Here is a 15904-nt window from a genome sequence, read left to right on the forward strand (position 1 = left end):
GTTAGAGCCTGTTGTTTCTGCTGGGTTGGTGACTTCTCAAGCATGTTGGATTGTTGTGTCTCAGTGAATCTGATAAACTCCACACACTGTTCTAGCATCAGCACCTTTCTTCAAAGTGAGTACAGCTCTTGACAGCATGTCGGCAATGTACATCTGTGTCCATTGCTTATACATTTGACATTTCTGTAAATCAAATAACATCCTTTGCAGATGCTTTGGAGCAGATAGGCTGGAAAGATGCTTTGAAGTGGCTTATAGTCAGACTGTATCATCATTTTCTCTCTCCCAAACATGCACTGATTTAAATGTTCACAAGCAAAGCCAATAGCCAGGCACTCTTTTTTAAATCTGTGCATAGCATTGTTCAGATTTTATTAACTCTTCAGACGCAACTGCAACTGTTTGTCCTTGCTGCACAAGGATTGCTCCAAGTCCTAACACACGGGCATGCTGCAGGGTGACTTTGCCATTGATATTGTAGTGCCACAGCACTGGCATTATCGCCGCTAGTTGTTTGATGTGGATGAAAGCTGCTTCTTGTTCTGTGTCCCAGTACATTTTTTGCAGTGGTTAACACTCTGATGACAAATTGTGCAAGAGCTTGACTAGGTAATTCACAAATCCTTCAAATTGTTGAACTGCCTATTGCTTGCTGTATCTCTATAAAGTGGTTGTCTTATCAGGGTCTGGGTGAACTCTTTTCACTCTCAGCACAAGATCTACGTTAGCTTCACTTGTTGTCAGTTGCCGTTTTTTTCTTGTTCATCTTCAGGTTTATCTGGTGAGCTCTCTGCAGTCATCTCACTAGATTCTGATCATGGTCTGTGATGGCTTCTTCCATCATATTTTCATAGAGTAGCAGATCATCCATGTTCATTTCCACTCCTGGAAAGTCATTGACTATCTCTGGCTACGTTGATACTCTTCCAGAGCAGTAGAATACCAAACAGAACGTGAGGCCATCTGTACCTTCCAAATAGAATCCAGAACATAGGCAGGAAACTGCTGCTTTTATCTATCTTAATTTGCCATTATCCATCCTTTACTTCGAGGGTTGTAAAGATCTTTGCCCTGGCAAGTTGCAACAAGGTTTCTTCAATGGTTGGTGTGGGGTAGTGAGATTGTTTCAAAGATTTAGTGAGATTCTTTGGATCTGTACACGCTCTCAGATTTCTAGTTTCTTTTCAATACCACCAATCTGCTAATCTAGCCCGTAGGATTTGTCAGTTTTTTGATTTACCCCAATTTGTGCAGATTAGGTGGACTGACTATGAGAAATACACTGGATTACGGGGATAGGGCGGAGGAGTGGGCCTAGGTAGGGTGCTGGTATCATCCCCGCACATGTGCAGAGGGAGCTGCTTCCGCACCGGGAATGGCGGAAGACCACAGCCTCCGGTGCGGAACAATAGAGTGCCCCCACGGCACAGGCCCGCCCGCGGAACGGTGGGCCCCGACCGCGGGCCAGGCCACCTTGGGGGCACCTCCCAGGGCAAGGACTGTGCGGTGGTCACTGATGCACTATCAATTACGACGAGACGAGAGTAGAGAGTAATCGAGGCTTTGTTACACAGAGATGTGTGGCCTCCTACAGCTGCTGCCGAAATGGCTGCAGGTCGGAGAGCCCACACATTTATATTCTGCTACTGGGCGGAGCCAGCAGGCAGGGATCTACCCCCGTACCTGTAGTACAGGGGCCTTACCATAATACCCTCGTATGCAGTGCAGTATATACAATATAATACAACAGTGGTGACTACCACAGTCACTTCTACCGACACTGTCATTTTCAGATGCATCTGCAGCAGGCAAATTGGTGAGGATGAGGTGATGTATATTTTTCCCTCTTGATGATTCCCTCACCACCTGCTGCAGTCGCAGTCTAGCAGCTATGTTCTTTAGGACCCGGCCTGCTCGGTCTGTGGTGGTATTACCGAGCCACTCTTGGTGATGGACATTGAAATCGTCCACCCAGAGCATATTCTGCACCCTCGCCATGCTCAGTGCTTCCTCATGTGGTGGTTCAACATGGAGTACTAATTCATCAGCTGATGGTGGTGACTACGTGGCAATCAGCAGGAGAGTTCCTTGCCCATGTTTAACCTGAAGCCATGAGACTACATGGGGTCCAGTGTCGATGTTAAGGACTCCCAGGCCAACTCCTTCCCAACTGTATACCACTGTGCCGCCACCCGTGCTGGGTCTGTCCTGCGGTGAGAGAGGACACACGCAGAAATGGTGATAATGATGTGTGGGGCATTGTCTGTAAGGTATGATTCTGTGAGTATGACTATGTCAGGCTGTTGATTAATGAGTCTGTGAGAGAGCTCTCCCACTTCTGCCTCAAACCGCCTTGGGTGACCGTCTACGTGGAGTTTGCACATTCTCCCGATTCGTGTGGGGTTCCTAAAGTTGCTCCGGTTACCTCCCACAGTCCAAAGATGTGGAGACCAAGTGGATTGGCCATGCTAAATTGCCTCTTAGTGTCCAAAGATGTGCAGGTCATGTAGGATTACTGTATCGCTTCTCGGCCTTTTGGCTAAGATCAAGTGTAGTATCTGCTCTACCTTTTGGCTCAGATCTGGTATGTCTCGCTTGTGGGGACCATGAATTGGATTCAATTTGAATTGGTTTTTGGAGCAGGCATGGAGCTGGATTAGGGGTTCGCCCCTGACCCACACTCTGAGCCCTGGCTTTGAAACTCAGAAGAAGTAATTTAAAAAATGTAGGATTACTGTATTACGAGAATAGAGCTTGGGAGTGGGCTTGAGTGGGATGCTCTTTCGGAGGGGCAGTGCAAACCCAATGGGCCTAATGGCCTCCATTTGCATTGTAGGAATTCTATGGATTCTATGGAAGCACCTGAGAGAGGAACTGTATTTATGACTTGATGTTTTGTAACCTTGTATATAGTTAGCTTGTGCATAAAAGTATTTTGAAGCAAACACCATTGCCTCCATCAAGATCTCTTACTAGGGTAAGAATGTGTCCTGAGATAGCTCAACAGTGACAGATGGTGGCAGCAGTGACTACACCCACAGAGAAACAGTAAAAAATGGTTGGAAAAGCCTGAAGAAAAACCAAGCAGCAGGAGAGAGCAACAAGTGAAGAACTTCAAGGCCAAACTAACAACCACACCGGAGAGGGAAAACTCAGGATAGCCTAGCAACGATCAGCATGAGGAAAAACAACTTCAACCCAGGGTCAGTGATTTCCACCCTCCCTTTCCCAGAATTGTTTCAAAATGTAGAAGGCCCCAGACAGACTGATCAATCACCAACCTGGAGAATGTGTTTCATGCAGCACTGCAATGCTTCAGGTAAGGATAACAAATACCAGGTTAGCACGTTCAGTAGTATGTGGAAGGGGGTGAATGAAGAGGCAACCTTCTATGAGGGTTGTAATTGAAAATATGGAAAGATGTGTCATTTGAAACATGGAAGTCTGGCAAAATCTGGTCTGAGAGAAACATGAGAGAATACAGGGCGAGATCCCACAAAGGGTTAACAGCAGCTGCCAGGGAAGGATTGTAAAATGCAGATAGCCTTGGTCAAGCAGGCTTAGCAAACAAGACAAACAGGATTTTGAATGTAGCCAAAAACAATGACTCACACCTTCATTGAAAGTAACTATCTTAGTAAGCACCTGGAAAAGAATGGATGAGGTTCAGTTGAATTTGGTGACGATTCTAGGTGTGAAAATTTGCTAATACCAGGTAAATTAAAGAAAACTGGAGACTATCAGTCTACGAGAAACATAATTCAAAGCCAAAATCAAAGTCAAAATTATGAGCTGAGGACACAATTGGAAAATAAAACTATAGAAATGGCAGGAACCAAACCAAAAGTTACACCTCTTGAAGTCAAAGCATTTTGAACATCACAAAGGAAATAATGTAATCAGATCAATGAGATGAAGTCATGTCAAAATGAATACTTAGATGGATTAGAAAGTTTAGATCAAAGATACTTTTTGCAATCAAAGAAAATAGGAGTTACTTTACAATAACGCCATAAAAACGTAATGACTGTTAGAAAGAGAATATAAACATAGAGACCAGGGCAGGAACTACCAGAACCAGAACCAGAACTCAGAGAGAATCAGAGAAGGAACAAGAGAAGCAGCTCAGAGTCAGATTACAGTCAGCTCGGCCATGGGGAAGGTACAGGGCAAAGCTGCCGCGCTAAAATAGCTAATACATCTAAGGAAGACTAGAATTTAAAGAGGAGCCAGAGTCAGCTCAGAGTCAGCTCAGAGACAGCCAGCAGAATCAGCTCTCACAGCTCGGTACATGGGAAAGATAGGACACAGCAACCGAGCTAACCAGCGAATACATCTAAAGAAGACAAGATTTGAAAAAGAAGATTGATTATCAAGTTGGGCCTGAAGGCCCCTTCAACCAACCAGAAGGATCCAGAAGCAAGATCTTTTTCCTTTCTGTAAAGACAGTAATTGAAGCTTTTAAAAGAAAAAATATAATAATAAAATAACTTAATTTAACTTGAAATAATGGTTATTCCAAAGTCTACTTTACTTACTTAGCAATGCGGGACCCAGGATCGATGCTACTAAGTGGTAAGTAGATGAAATCTTCGGTGAAGGTCTGGGTTATACCAGGGGATAACTTGAAAACATAGTTTGACCTGAGTAGCACCCACTGAAGCTTGCATCGGAGTCGGGGAGTGAGAATCCCTGATCACCATTTAGAATGTTGGTCCTTTTTTGTACAGGGGGACTTCTAAGAATAGTGCTGAGTTTTCAAAAACAGGGTGCCATTGGAGTCTTTGGGCGGGATTCTCCCCTACCCAGCGGGGAGGATGGTTCCGGTGGGATGGAGTGGCGGAAACCACTCCGGCGTCGGGCCGCCCCAAAAGGTGCGGATTTCTCCGCACCTTTAGGGGCCTTGAGGGGCTAGGCCTGCGCCGGAGTGGTTTCTGCTCCCCGGCTGGCGTGGAAGGCCTTTGGCGCCACGCCAGCCGGGGCCAAAAGGACTCTGCCGGCCGGCGCGAGTCCGCAGCTGCTGCCGTCATCCCTGCGCATGCACAGGGGGGAGTGTCTCTTCCGCGTCGGCCATGGTAAATGCTGTGGCCGAGGCGGAGGGAAAAGAGTGTCCCCACGGCACAGGCCCGCCCGCCGATCGGTGGGCCCCGATTATGGGCCAGGCCACCATGGGGGCACCCCCCCGGGGCCAGATCGTCCCGCGCCCCCCACCTGCATCCTGGAGCCCGCCCGCGCCGCCAGGTCCCGCCGGTAAGAGAGGTGGTTTGATCCTCGCTGGTGGGACAGGCATTTCAGCAGCGGGACTTTGGCCCATCACGGGCCGGAGAATCGCCGGGGGGGGCCGCCAACCGGCGCAGCGCGATTCCCGCCCCCCCCCGAATATCCGGTGCCGGAGAATTCGGCTACCGGCGGGGGCGGGATTCACGCCAGCTCCCGGCGATTCTCCAACCCAGCAGGGGGAGGCAATGATCTTTCCTTCAAAATACTATTTACGTAATTGTATACAAGGTTCCAGAAAGTCAGGACATACCTACAGCTCCTTTCTTATGTGCTTCTCGCTCATTTATTCTCTGACAGTGATATTTTATGATTCTATATCCTTAGTCTCATGCTCAGCAGCCATTAGTAGAGTTAACCCGTCACTATATATCTCCCATCAAGTCTTGATGCCCATATTATAAACATATTCTGCTACAACTCCCTCCACCTTGACAGGTTGAATGGGGATAAGATCCTGGCTGGTGAGTCTAAAACCAGGGTACGTAATCTCAGAATAAGGGGTCCGTCATTTAATACTGAGATGAAGAGGAATTTCTTCGTTAAGAGGGTGGTGAATGTTTGTAACTCTCGATCTTAGTGGGCAATGGAAACACAATGATTGAGTATGTTCGAGAGAGAAATTGATGGATATCTGGAGATTAATGATATTGGGGATTTGGAGATAGTGCAGGAAAGCGGCAGTAAGGTATGACCAGCCATGATCAGATTGAATGTTGGAGCTGGCTCGATGGCTGATTTGACTACTCCTGTTCCTATGTTCCTGCGTTCTTTTGGACAAATCCCTATGATGCGGCAACGGTTTGGAAGCACGAGTTTGCGAATTGTGGCCCATTGTCAGTGACAAGAATGTCCGTAATATCGTGTTGGAAAACATCCACTCCAGAGAGGTAATAATGGATTCAAAGGTGAGACAATTTAACTTTTGCACCTCTATCCAGTGGGAATAATAGTCCACTACTATGAGAAATAGTTTCCATTTGAATTTGAGTAACTCCTTTCCAGTATGTTCCATGGCCTGGATGGGAAAGAGGAGGGCAGAAGTGGATAGTTAGTCCCTGTCTGTGAATAGTGCAGGTGCCGCAGTTGGAGACAATGGGCACGATTTAACGTTTTAAGTGAGAAGCGTTGTGCCCGACAAGGATCTGTGTGGGGAGATAAGATTGCAGGAGAGGCTCAAATCGGGAACTGTGCCAGTCCCCAAGCGGTTTGCGATCTAACCAGCCCGCTCCCATTGGTGGGACCCAGATCCTGCCTAGATGCAGCGCGAAGCTAATTGACGCTAATTAAGGGCAATCTCCATATCATGAGCAAGATGGAAGCCCAATCTAACGGCCTCCAGTGATCTAACCGGCTCTCCTGTGAGAGGTCACGCAGACATCAATTAGTGGTGGTCCACACAAACTTGGACCAGGTGTCACAACACCTAGGGGTCTCCCAGGCAATTGGAGAACTCTGGGTAGTCAGGGACAGGGCTGGGTGGTACCCAGGCTCTCCCTCTGGCACCCAGGCACCTTGGCACTTCCAGGCTGGCAACTTACACTGGCCAGCAAGTTCAGCTCCCCAGTTCAGCTCCCCAGTCAGGAGCCTGGAGAGAAACTCCCCAAGGCCCCAAAAAGTGTAGTCAGATAGCGGTGAGCAATCTGCATTGAATTGGGCCATTGTTCACACCACAGATAAACATAGCCCGTATCATGTCATTTAGAGTGACTCCAAAATCACAAAGTTCCAATATTGTTTCAGCTTAACAATGCAATTCATAATCGACGGTTGAAATTGCAATTGCACCTTCACTAAATCCACAAGTTCACTAAATGATTTCGAGTTGGGCACGCTTGTGGCTGGAAGACTGCAAATAATGTTATAAGTCTGACTTCCACTAACACTCCTCTATTTCATTTGCTTGGAAATAACCCCAAGGTGCTTGACAAAATGGGCGGGATTCTCTCAGCGCACGCCGGGCAGAAGAATCGCGGGGCCGGGCGCGAATCGTGCGACGACGCCCTGATGCTGGTCCGCCAATTCTCAGGAGAGGGTAGAAACGGCGCCATTGGCGCCGGCGCGGTCGCGCGGCGCCAATAGCGCCGCCCCCCCCCCCCGGTGATTCTCCGCCCTGGATGGCCGAGTGGCCGCAAAACAAAAACGAGTCCCGCTGGCGCCGTCCACGTGTGGTCTTACCCGGCGGGACCTCGGTGTGCATCCTTCCGGGAGCGGCTTGGTGGTGGGGGCGGAGTCTGACCCCGAGGGGGCCTCCACTGTGGCCCGGCCTGCGATCGGGGCCTACCGATCGGCGGGCCGTCCTCTCGGGCTGGGGCCTCTTGTGCTCCGCGCCGGCCCCTGTAGCCCTACGCCATTTTGCGTTGGGGCCGAGCAGGGAAGGAAGCCACCGTGAATGCCTTCTGGTTAGTATGTTTTTTCAGAATAAAACAGGATACTCACAGGTGTTGGGCCATGGACAGTGTCAGGATAACTTATCCTTGTCGCCAGATGTAAAGTTGCACTTTCACAGACTTCATTAATGATCACAAAAGGTATTTATTAATAGTAATAGTACAGCAGCCACATATTTGCAGTGAACTCCCAATATGTCTCTGTCTAGTAGACCCTCTCACCATGGGATGATTCCACACTCTTAAGTCCCAATTGGTCACACAGGCCTTTTGGCCCTCACTCTGCTTGTTGTCCTTAAAGGGACAATCACCACACCTCTCTGGTACAATGGGCGGGATTCTCCTAACGGGCGGCTAAGTGCCGACGCCGGAGTAAAAATGGGAGTGTTTTACTCCGGCGTCGGCGCCCGTTCCGGGACCCCATTCTGTGGCCTACAGGGGCCTACGCCGCTCCAGCTGCCGATCCCGGCCTGAGCCCGGCGCCGCGGGGTCTGCGCATGCTCAGTTGGGCCGGCGATAACTAGCGCATGCGCAGTGGCCTTCTTCCCCGCGGCGGCCCCAACGCCAAATGGCGCAGAGCTACAGGAGCCGGTGCGGAGGAAAGGAGGCTGGGGGGAAGAGAGGCCAGCCCGCCAATCGGTTAGCCCCGATCGCGGGCCAGGCAACTACGGAGCTCCCCCTGGGGTCGGAACCTCCTTCCCCCCCCCCCCCCCCATCACAGGCTGCCCCCGGACCTTCCACGCCGAGGTCCCGTCAGCTCAGAGGATGTTAGAACGGTGCCAGAGGGACTCGTCTTTTTGTTGACGGCCGTTCGGCCCATCCGGGCTGGAGAATCGGCGCATGGGCCGGTGCCGGCCCAGGCCGGAGAGTCGGCGCACACCCCGACCTGCGGAGAATTGCGTCCCGACATCGTGGCGGCGTGGCGCAATTCGTGCAGCGCCTCACAGATTCTCCCGACCCGGCAGTACGACGCTGTCTCGCCATTCTCCCACACGGCGTGAACAGCCTAACGGTGCTGCGCCGCCCGGGGAATCGCCGAGGGGGCAAGTCCCGCGATTCTCCGGTGCCCCGTTGCTTCTGCGGCCCAGATGGCACCATTCACACCTGCAAATAAAAGTCGTCAGCCAGTCATGCTGGCTGACAGTACGGGAGAGGAGGCGAGCAGCTGGCTTATTGCGCTTGTGACATTCTCGGGACGGACACGGACGGGGCTGCGGCCGTGGGGGGGGCCCTCCATGTTCGGGGGGGGGGCTCTATGCTGGGGGCGCGGGGCCTCTGTGCTCGAGGGGGAGGCTCTGGTGCTCAGGAGGGCCTCGATGCTGGGGGGGCTGGACCTCTATGCTTGGGGGGCTGGGACTCTGGTGGTTGGAGGGGTTCCTTTATGCTGGAGGGCACTGGGCCTCTATGCTGGGGGGCACTGGGCCTCTATGCTGGGGGTGGGTGGGCCTCTATTAGAGCGGGACGGGTCCTCTATGTTCGGGAGGGTGGGGGGGCGTGTGGATGACGATGCCAGCTGCCATGCCAGTGCAGGGCGTTGCCAGACCCACTGCCACCAGAACAGCGGGCAGGCTAATGGGCACTGGCCCCGGATGCCATCCGCCCGCACGACCCCGGGCCTTGCCCATGGGTGCAGCACCCTCCCAGGGGCAGACCTCCCAGCAGCCGGCTCCATCGGCGGCAAGGGGCGAGTCTGCAACCTGGCATCCCCCAGTGAGGGCATAGCCATCCAACGATGGCGCTATCAGGAGTGACGGGCAGTACTGGACGGAGGACGGAGGGTGTGGCCAGGGGTCTGGGTGCATGCGTGGCTGTGGTGCATTCAGCAAGCCGGGGCAAATATGTATCCCAGGGCACCTGGTTGTAGAGGGGACTGAGGCACGATCAATTTGGCTGGAGACGAAGTTGAATTCAAACTGAGGCTTTATTAGTATCTGAAGTGTGGCCTCCTACAGCAGCTGACGAAATGGCTGCTAGCTGAAGGCCACGCATATTTATAACCCGATCCTGGGCGGAGCTAGCATGCAGGGGCCCAGGTGAACCTGTAGTGCAGGTTCTACCGTACAACCCTTAATATAGGAACACAGTGGTTTACCACATACACCCACTGTTAAAATTGAGTCCGGCGGTGGTGGTGGATAACTATATATACAATTCGCAATCTTTAATATTTACAGAACAGTGAAAAAAAAATGTCTCTGGTCATCCGGTGGGCCGGTCAGAGGTTCAGCCGGTCCGGCGCCTTGATCGTCCTCTGGGATCGACGAAGTGGAGCCGGCGATGTTGGTGCTGTCGTGGTCGAAGTTGACTCCGGGAGCGTGCCGAAATCCTCTTCATCAACGGGGGTGGGCAGGGGGAGGACGGACAGTCCTAGGGGGGGTGATGGGGGCGGCCGGGGGTGACGGGGGTGGTGTGGGGGCGGAATCTGCTGGTGCCAGGTCCCTGAGGGAGACGGTATCCTGGCGGCCGTCGGGGAACGCCATGTAGGCGTACTGTGGGTTTGCGTGGAGCAGGTGCACCCTTTCCACCAACGGGTCTGCCTTTTGGAGCCGCACATGTTTACGGAGAAGCACGGTTCCCGGAGCTGTAAGCCAAGTCGGGAGCGATACCCCGGATGTGGACTTCCTGGGGAAGGCAAAAAGACGTTCATGCGGTGTATTGTTAGTGGCAGTGCAGAGTAATGAGCGAATGGAATGTAGTGCATCAGGGAGGACCTCTTGCCAGCGGGAAGCCGGGAGATTTCTGGACCGTAGGGCCAGCTGGACGGCCCTCCATACCGTCCCATTCTCCCTTTCTACCTGTCCGTTTCCCCGGGGGTTGTAGCTCGTCGTTCTGCTGGAGGCGATACCCCTGCTGAGCAGCAACTGACGTAGCTCATCACTCATGAATGAGGATCCCCTGTCACTGTGGATGTAGGTGGGAAAGCCAAACAGAGTGAAGATAGAATTAAGGGCTTTAATGACGGTGGCAGACGTCATGTCGGGGCATGGGATGGCGAAGGGAAAACGGGAGCATTCATCGATCACACTGAGGAAATACGTGTGTCGGTCGGAGGAGGGGAGGGGGCCTTTGAAATCCACGCTGAGGCATTCAAAGGGGCACGGTCCGGCCGGTAGAAGTGCAGTTTGCACTCCGCACAGACCTGGCAGTCCTTGGTGATCGTCCTTACTTCCTCGACGGAGTAGGGCAAATTTTGTGCCTTAATGAAGTGGTAAAACCGTGTGACTCCCTGGTGACAAAGGCTGTCGTGCAGGGTCCGGAGTCGGTCTACCTGTGCGCTGGTACAGGTACCTCGGGATAGGGCGTCTGGGGGCTCGTTGAGTTTGCCAGGGCGATACTTAATCTCGTAGTTATAGGTGGAGAGCTTGATTCTCCACCGCAAGGTTTTGTCATTTTTGATCTTGCCCCGCTGCGTGTTGTTGAACATGAAGGCTACCGACCGTTTGTCAGTGAGGAGGGTGAATTTCCTGCCGGCCAGGTAATGCCTCCAATGTTGCACAGCCTCAACGATAGCCTGGGCCTCCTTTTTCGACGGATGAGTGCCGAATTTCGGAGGCATGGAGGGTGCGGGAAAAGAATGCCACGGGCCTGCCTGCCTGGTTGAGGGTGGCGGCAAGGGCAACGTCCGATGCGTCGTTTTCTACTTGGAAAGGAAGTGATTCGTCTACAGAGTGCATTGTGGCCTTGGCAATATCAGCTCTGATCTGGGCGAAGGCCTGTTGGGCCTCTGCCTTCAGGGGGAAATGAGTGGACTGTATGAGTGGGAGGGCCTTGTCCGCATAGTTTGGGACCCACTGAGCGTAATACGAGAAGAACCCCAGGCAGCGTTTGAGGGCCTTGGGGCAGTGGGGGAGGGGAAGCTCCATGAGGGGGCGCATGCGGTCGAGATCGGGCCCCAGAACTCCATTCTGGACCACGTAGCCAAGGATGGCTAAGTGGTTTGTACGGAACACACACTTCTCCTTGTTATACGTGAGGTTGAGGAGAGTGGCGGTGCGGAGAAATTTAGCGAGGTTGGCGTCGTGGTCCTGCTGATCATGGCCGCAGATGGTCACATTGTCTCGGTACGGAAACCTGGCCCGCAAGCCGTACCGGTCGACCATTTGGTCCATCTCCCTTTGGAAGACTGAAACCCCATTGGTGACGCCGAAGGGGACCCTACGGAAGTGATATAGCCGGCCGTCTGCCTCGAAGGCGATGTATGGCCGATCCGTTTTGCGGATGGGGAGCTGGTGGTAAGCGAATTTCAGGTCCACCGTTGAGAAGACCTGGTACTGTGCAATCTGGTTAACCATGTCAGATATGCGTGGGAGGGGGTACGCGTCGAGCTGCGTGTACCTGTTGATGGTCTGGCTATAGGCCACGACTATTCGATTTTTCTCTCCAGACTTAATCACTACCACTTGAGCTCTCCAGGGGCTGTTGCTGGCCTCGATGGCTCCCTCCTTGAGCAACTGCTGGACCTCGGACCTGATGAAGGCCTTATCCTGGGTGCTGTACCGTCTGCTCCTGGTGGCGACGGGTGTGCAATCTGGAGTTAGATTGGGAAAGAGGGAAGGAAGATCGACCTTTAGGGTCGCGAGGCCGCACACAGTGAGGGGTGGTAAGGGTCCGCCGAATTTAAGGGTCAGGCTCTGGAGGTCGCACTGAAAGTCCAGGCCAAGGATACGTGCAGCGCAGAGGTTAGGTAGGACGTAAAGGCGAAAACCGTGGAACTCCACGCCTTGGACTGTGAGCGTGACCGTGCAGTATCCCCGGATCGCTACGCGATGGGATCTGGAGGTCAGGGAGATACTTTGAATGGTAGGGTGTACCTTAAGGGAGCAGCGCCTTACCGTATTTGGACGTACAAAGCTCTCGGTGCTCCCGGAGTCCAGTAGGCAGGAGGTCACGTGGCCGTTGACTTTCACGCTGGTGGATGCGTTGGTCAGAGTGTGTGGTCTGGACTGGTCGATTACCATGGATGCGAGTCGTGGTTGATCGTCGGGTAGTGAGGCGGCCGCTGCGTCGGGGTCCTGAAACACCGTTGGTCTCCGTGTGCTGTGGGGTGGACAAGATGGTGGCTCCCGGAGGTCATGGGGGTCACAAAATGGTGGCACCCATGGAACGCACGTTGCGAGGGTGGAGCAAGATGGTGGCACCCATTAAATGCACGTGTTGTGCGGGGCAGAAGATGGCGGTGCCCATTGCTCGCACATGGCCTGGGGAGGAGGGGAGGATAGCGCCGCCCATTGACCATGGCTGGGGGGGGTGGGGGCGAACGCTGCCGCTGAGCGGGCCTGGCACACCACTGCATAGTGGCCCTTCTTCCCGCAGGCCTTACAAAGGGCAGCGCAGGCCGGGCAGCATTGGCGGGGGTGTCTTTGTTGGCCGCAGAAATAGCATCGGGGCCTCCCGGAGTTCACTGGCTGGCGCGTAGCGCAGGCGTACTGGGTGGGTAGCGCCCCCGCTGGGGCGGCTGCCTGTGGGGCCCATGAAGCGTAGGAGGAGTGGGCTGCACGGTTGGGGGCATAGGACTGTACATTGCGCAGGGCGACTGTCATGGAAAGTGCTAGTGTTTTAGTCGCTGCGAGGTCGCGCGTGGCCTCTTCTCGGAGCCGCTGCCTGATAACATCGGACCCAATCCCAGTTACAAAAGCATCCCTCATAAGGAGATCTGAGTGCTCCTTAGCTGTAACGCCCTGGCAGTCACAGTCCCGAACTAGTGGGATCTGGGCCCTCCAGAAGTCCTCAATTGACTCACCAGGTAGTTGAGTACGCGTTGTGAGCGCGTGTCTGGTGAAGAGCGTGTTCGTCTTCTGCTCATAACTCTCTTTGAGTCGAGTCATAGCGTCAGCGGATTTGGGCGCATCCTGGGCGCATTGGGCGCATCCAGCGGGAAGATTTTAGAGTTGAGTCTGGAGTACAAGATTTGAATCTTCTGAGCCTCTGGAACAGGGGTCGGCGCCGCGTTGATATACGCTTCAAAACAAGCTAGCCAGTGCTCAAAGTCCTTTCTGGCGTCGCTTGTGTGTGGATCCAGCTGCAGTCGATCTGGTTTAATCTGGAGGTCCATCTTCTGAATCAGATACTAATAAATTGAGGCACGATCAATTTGGCTGGAGACGAAGTTGAATTCAAACTGAGGCTTTATTAGTATCTGAAGTGTGGCCTCCTACAGCAGCTGACGAAATGGCTGCGAGCTGGAGGCCACGCATATTTATAATCCTACTCCTGGGCGGAGCTAGCATGCAGGGGCCCAGGTGAACCTGTAGTGCAGGTTCTACCGTACAACCCTTAATATAGGAACACAGTGGTTTACCACAGGGACCATGCGGCATCCTTAAACATGTTGTAAACCCCCACTCCCTGCAGATATTTGGCCACCAGCCAGCGATGTTGGCTGCCGTGGCGGGAGCCGCTGCCCTGCATGTGGCCCTGTGGCAGCGTCGGCGCATGCAGCTGAGAGCGGCAGCAGCAGCAGCGGCTGCACCAGAGGGACGGGCTGCAGCAGAGGTACGGGCTGCAGCAGGCCAGGTGGGACCCGCTGAGGCTGCAGGGCCGCCCGGCCGACCGGCGCAGGAGGAGGCCGAGGCGGACGTTGAGCTGAACAACGAGTGGGAAGCTCAGGATGACGACACCGATGTGGATGAGTTGCAGGGGGAGCAGGTGGTGGTGGGACCAATGTGCCGGAGGCACCCTATGAGGCCACGTGTCTACCGGCGCCGCATGTCCTTCGAGGACCTGCCGGACAGGGCATGCAGGAGGAGACACAGGATGAGTCGGGAAACGGCCGCACATATCTCCCACCTTATGGTACGCCAGGCACCGCGTGGGACTGGGGGAGGACATGCTCTCCCGGTGGCCGTCAAGGTAACGGTGGCCCTTAATGTCTATGCAACAGGGTAATTTCTGTCGCCGAGTGGGGGCCTCTCCGGCATCTCCCAGCCAGTTGTACATCGCCCTGTACAACATCGCGGACCGCTACATTCAATTCCAAGTGGACCTCGCCCACCAAAATGCCCGGGCAGCCGGATTCGCTGCCGTGGCTGGGATTGCCATTGTACAGGAGGCGATCGATGGGGTGCACGTCACCATGCGGCCTCCGGCGGAGAACAGGGATGTCTTCATGAACAGGAAGGCTTCCTACTCCATGAACATTCAGATGGTCTATGACCACTGCATGAAGATAATGCACGTCTGCGCACAGTACCCGGGCAGTGTACATGCTGCGTTTATCAAAGCACAATCGTTCATCCCCGCCATGTTCGAGGGGCGCAATCCCCGCCTGCGGGGTTGGTTGCTGGGTGACAAGGGTTACCCGTTGCTGTCATGGCTGATGAAGCCTATACGGAGGCCACAGACTGATGCGGAGACCCGCTACAATGAGGCCATATGCAGCAACCAGGGGTGTGATCGAGAGGTGTTTAGGCCTGTTGAGCAGGGGCCCTCGAGTACCATTCGGAGAGGGTCGACCGCATCATTGTTGTCTGCTGCGTCCTCCACAATATTGCTCAGCAGAGGGGCAATGTGCTGGAGGAGGAGGAGGAGGGGGTAGAGGGGGAGGCCGCGAGAGGGGACGCCTCTCCAGGTGAGGAGGATGGGGATGAGGGGGGCAACAGACGTGACATGGGGGCGGGTTATGAACGGGAGGCTGCACGACACCATCGGCTTGGCCAGCGTGCATGCGAGGCGTTAATAGCCACACATTACACCAACTAGGGGGGTAGGGGCTCTCTGAGCAGGGGCACTGGCACCATCCAGCACCCCCAGCTCCCACAACACCCGACTACCTTACCTGCCACACCACCACATGCACAGCATGCTCCAACTACGGCACAATGGGCTTGTCTCACACAATTGCCTGTAGAAGCGGGTGGGTTCAATGCCGTGAAGGATAATGACAACCTGCTCTGCGATGAGTTGTGAGCTCCAAATCATTAGCCAATGTCTGACTCATGGCCACAGCTACACCCTCCACGTGGGTGGTCCCTGTACGTGTAACGGACACTCCCATGGACAAGTTGGGTGGCTGGCGGCGGGTGCTGAGTACGGCAGGGTGAATCTTTACACCCACGTGGGCTCACCGTTCCACCGACCTTTGAACACAGTGCCAATCAGTTCCATTCAGGACCACGCAGCCACCAGACATAGGACAGAGGCATCTTGCATTGGTGTAACAGTGAGTTTAATTGCAACGGTAACATACAAGTGCCCTAGCCCCTATAACTATATTGTGCCCTGCACCCGTGCCAACTTAC

General features: G+C 53.8%; 1 non-coding gene across 1 annotated transcript; it reads left to right on the forward strand.

The window, feature by feature from the left end:
* The first annotated feature begins 2519 nt into the window (after nt 1-2519).
* Nucleotides 2520-2714, forward strand: LOC140409670 (U2 spliceosomal RNA). Its single transcript, XR_011940469.1, has one exon. It is a non-coding gene; the product is annotated as a U2 spliceosomal RNA (small nuclear RNA).
* The last annotated feature ends 13190 nt before the right edge of the window (nt 2715-15904 follow it).

This window comes from Scyliorhinus torazame, chromosome 3, assembly GCF_047496885.1.
Source record: "Scyliorhinus torazame isolate Kashiwa2021f chromosome 3, sScyTor2.1, whole genome shotgun sequence".
Classification (NCBI taxonomy): Eukaryota; Metazoa; Chordata; class Chondrichthyes; order Carcharhiniformes; family Scyliorhinidae; genus Scyliorhinus; species Scyliorhinus torazame.